Source organism: Peromyscus eremicus, chromosome X, assembly GCF_949786415.1.
Source record: "Peromyscus eremicus chromosome X, PerEre_H2_v1, whole genome shotgun sequence".
NCBI classification, from domain to species: Eukaryota; Metazoa; Chordata; class Mammalia; order Rodentia; family Cricetidae; genus Peromyscus; species Peromyscus eremicus.
Window position 1 is genome coordinate 30,577,257 of NC_081439.1, and position 5,114 is coordinate 30,582,370.

The following is a 5,114-nucleotide window of genomic DNA, read 5'->3' on the forward strand; positions in this document are numbered from 1 at the left end:
AAGGAAAATATGGCCCTTGCTAAGTTATAAAACATTTCTATATAGGACTACAAAGATACTTTAATTATCAATAATCATGGTACCAATCATTGAGAAACAACAAGATATTACACTCTTTGATGTATTCAGAGAACACATCCTAAGGCTGATGAAAACTTGATCATGAATTGGACTGTCTGTGATTGTTTTATGAAGATACAAAGCTGTTTGGTAAAATATACATTCTGCAATAAATTCTAATCAATATGGATGAAGTTGGAACATGAAAACTTAGTAGGTCAAATCAGACAATCTTTGGAGCCAAACATGCCTCAGATCAGTACATTTTGTTAAGGTATAATTGAAATGAAAATATTCAGAAAGAAGTATACTCGTGCCTGACTTAGATATGAAGAAATTGTGGGAAGGTAAGTTATTATTATTATCAAGAAAGTAGGCTTTTTAAAGCTTTTTTTTAAGAAAAAAGGTGAATATCTCTGAAAATTAAAGAGAAAATTGTTCAATCATTGTTCTGAATCAACATACTATAAAGGTTTACCTTTCTAGGTTCATCTTGTAAATATAATTTCAACATTTCTTGGGGGGGGGGAAAGGTCTGTTTCTTTCTACAGAGCTTCAGATAGACAAAGCAACTAAGTTTTTCTTTCTAGTATAGGATAACAAAAAATAGGCTTTCAGTAACTTCCTGGGTGTGTTGAGAAGTGAAAGGTTGAAGGCTCAAGTTTAATCTCAGCTAGTACTATCACTATAGTTCTTTATTAGCTTCATATAGGAATTGAGAAGACTGAGTTTGATCAGATTTTCAAAGTGAGCTCCAGGTGACCTATATGTTTCTAGATATCTTTCAAGAGTAACTTGGAACAAAGGAGGAAAACACAATCAAGAAAGATTCCTCCACATCTCAAGCAGTCAAAAATTCCACCCAAAATGTTTCAACTACATGATGGATACAGTATATGCCATATCCATGCTATCACTGTCTATGAGAAGACAACATATGTATTTTAAAATCAGATATCTCCTGTGAGCATCCAGCTACCTAAATCAACATGCCCATAAGCCTCTAAAACTCAACATGCCAAAGATCAAATCTTGAATCTCCTATAATCAAATAGCCTCTTACTATGTTTCTTATTCTAGTGAATGTCACAGTATACCTTCAGAAATCCTCAGAAACAGATATTGTCCTAGACATCTAGTTCCCAATTTAAATTTGTCCTCATTCTCATATTCTGTAAATTTGACCTTCTAATATCCCCTCAATTATTTTGATTCTCTCCGTCTATCTTGTGACCAACATAGTCCAGGCTATAGTCATCTCTTGCCTGGATTATGATACAAATTTTCTAAGACCTCTATTTCTTGAACTCTTTTGATCCATTCTCCATACTTAAAACAGATTTCTATTCTGTAAAGCTAAGTCTGACTTCCTTATTTATTAAAAACTTTTCAGAAATATATTTCAGACTATTGTCCTTGGGATAAAAAATAAACTACTTTGCATGACCTTCAATGCCCTATGTGTTTGGTCATTTCCTAATTCCTCCTCTAATTCCATGCCATTTTAGACACTCTCCTTCGTACTTTAGTTAACATGTTTGACCATGACATGACTTGGATGTCTTGCCAAATTCATTTGAAACACACTTTCTGTCTAAAAAAAACTTTCTTGGTTAGTTCCTGACTATCTCTCAGCTAGTTGTTCAAGAGTTGTTACTTTCCAGAAACTAAGCAATTCTTATTCTAGGCCACCTTCTTCTTCTTCTTCTTCTTCTTCTTCTTCTTCTTCTTCTTCTTCTTCTTCTTCTTCTTCTTCTTCTTCTTCTCCTCCTCCTCCTCCTCCTCCTCCTCCTCCTCCTCCTCCTCCTCCTCTTCTTCTGCTTCTTCCTCCTCCTACTCCTTCTCCTCCTCCTTCTTCTAGTGTTTGTCTCATATAACACTCTTTTTTAAATTTTTTTCCCTTTCATTGAAAGCAGATTCTTTTCTCATACAATATATCCTGATTATAATTTCCCTTCCCTCTACTCCTCTCAGTTCTCCTCCCCCACATCCCCTTCCCTCTGGATCCAATCCCTTTATGTCACTTATTAGAAAAGAAGCAAACATGACAAAATAAAATACAATAAGATAAAGAAAAAAATTATCTTGTCAAAGATGGACATGGCAATTCAACATGAGGAAAAGAGTCTTAAGAGCAGGCACAAGAGTCAGAGACCAACTTGTTCTCACAGTCAGGAGTCCCATAAAAATAGTAAGCTGGTATCTATAGTATATACATAGATGACCTGAAGTAGACCCATGTAGACCCTGTGTTTGCTGCATCAGTCTCTGTGAGTTCATATGCACCTTGATTAACTGATTCAGAGTCCTCCATGCCCCTGGCTCTTATAATCTTTCCATCTTCTCTTCCAAGGGATTCTAAGCCATAATGGGAAGGATTTGATGTAGACATCACATTTAGACTCTCCATATAATGTCTGGCTGTGGTTCTCTGCATCTCTGTTCCCATCTGCTGCAGAAGGAAGCCTCTCTGATGTTGAATAGACAAGGCACTGATCTATGACTACAGCAGAATATTATTAGCAGTTATTTTATTGATACCTTTTTGTAGTGTTTGGTTTTAACCTAGGTCTCTGGGCAATCTATGTCTCTGGTTCTTGGTTACCCAGTGTCAGGTATGAGTTGCTTCTCATGGATTGAACCTTAAATCAAATCAGATATTGGTTGTCTACTACCCACAAGTTCTGTGCCACTATTGCCCTAGCATATTTTGAAAGGAAGGTAAAAGGTTTTGTGGCTGGATTGTTGTCCACGTTTCTCTTTCAGGATGTCATTTTTTAATATCCAAGTAACACTCCATTATGTAAATGTACCACATATTCTTTATCCATTCTTCTGTTGAGGGACATCTATGTTGTTTCCAGTTTCTGGCTATTATGAATAAAGCCAAAATGAACATGGTAGAGCAAATGCCCAAGAGTGGTATAGCTGGATCCTGAGATAGATTGATTCCCAACTTTCTGAAGAACCACCATATTGATTTCCATAGTAGCTGCACAAGTTTTCACTCCTACCAGTAATAGAGGATTATTCCTCCTTGCTCCACATCCTTGCCAGTATGAGCTGTCACTTGTGTTTTTATCTTAGTCATTCTGACAGGTGTAAAATGGAATCTCAAAGTAGTTTCTGATTTGCATTTCCCTGATGGCTAAAGATGTTAAACATCTCTTTAAGTATTTCTCAGCAATTTAAGTTTACTCTATTGAGAATTGTGTTTAGATCTGTACCCCATTTTTCAATTGGATTATTTGGTATTTTGATGTCTAGTTTCTTGAGTTCTTTATATATTTTGGATATTAGTCCTCTATTGGGTGTGGAGTTGATAAAAAGTCTTTTCCCATTCTGTAGGCTGCTGTTTTGTCCTATTGATGGTGTTCTTTGTCTTGCAGAAGTTTTTCGATTTCATGAGGTCCCATTTATTAATTGTCAGTCTTAGTGCCTGCACTATTGATGTTCTGTTCAGGAAGTTGTCTCCTGTGCCAATGAGTTCAAGGCTATTCCCAACTTTCTCTTCTATCAGGTTCATTGTATATGGTTTTGTGTTGAGGTCTTTGATCTACTTGTACTTGAGTTATGTGCAGGGTGATAAATATGGATCTATTTGAATTCTTCTACATGCAGACATCCAGTTTGGCCAGCACCATTTGTTGAAGATGCTGTCTTTTTTTCAGTGTGTTTTTCTGGCTTCTTTATTTAAAAAAAAAAACAAAAAAACAGGTGTCCATAAGTGTGTGGATTTATGTCTGGGTCTTCCATTCAATTCCATTGATCAACATTTCTGTTTTTATGCCAACATCATATGGTTTTTATTACTATAGCTCTGTAGTACAACTTGAAATCAGGCATGATGATACCTTCAATAGTTCTTTTATTGTTCAGTACTGTTTTAGCTATCATGGGTTTTTTGTTTTTCCATATGAAGTTGAAAGTTTTCCTTTCAAGGAAAATTTGAAGAACTGTGTTGGAATTTTGATGGAAACTGCATTGAATCCATAGATTGTTTTTGATAGGATGGCCATTTTTACTATGTTAATCCCATCAATCCATGAACATGGGTGATCTTTCCAGATATCCTCCTCAATTTCTTTCTTCAAAGACTTGACATTTTTATCATACAAGTCTTTCACTTGCTTAGTTGGGGTTACCTCAAGATATTTTATATTGCCAGGTGGTGGTGGCACATGCCTTTAATCTCAGCACTCAGGAGGACCTCTGTGAGTTTGAGGCCAGCCTGGTCTACAGAGCAAGTTCCAGGAGAGATTTCAAAGCTACACAGAGAAACTCTGTCTCAAAAACCCAAAAAGAAAAAAAAAAGATATTTTATATTACTTGAGGCTACTGTGAAAGGTGTTGTTTTCCTGATTTCTTTCTCATTCTGTTTCTCATTTACATATAGGAGGGCTACTGATTTTTTTTTAAGTTACCCTTGCATCCAGCTACTTTGCTGAAAGTGTTTATCAGCTATAGGAGTTCCCTGGTAGAATTTTTGAATTACTTTTGTATATTATGATATCATCTACAAATAACAATACCTTGACTTTTTCCTTTCTAATTTGTATCCTCTTGATTTCCTTCAGTTGTCTTACTGCTCTAGCTAAGACTTCAAGTACTCTATTGAATAAGTATGGAGAGAGTGGACAACCTTGTCTTGTTCCTGACTTTAGTGAAATTTCTTTGCATTTCTCTCCACTTAATTTGATGTTGGCTATAGCTTTTGGTAAATTGCTTTTATCCTGTTTAGGTATGTTCCTTGTATCCCTAGTCACTCCAGGACTTTTATCATGAAGGGGTGTTTGATTTTGTCAAAGGCCTTTTCTACATCTAATGAGATTATCATGATTTTTTTCTTTCAGTTTATTTATTTGAACAATTACATTTACTGATTTTCATATACTGAACCATCCCCGCATCTCTGTGATGAAGCTCATTTGATCATGGCACATAATCTTTTTGATGTGCTCCTGGGTTCAATTTGCAAGTATTTTATTGAGTATTTTGCATCTATGTTCATGAGGGAAATTGGTCTGCAAGTCTCCTTCTATGTTGAGTCTTTG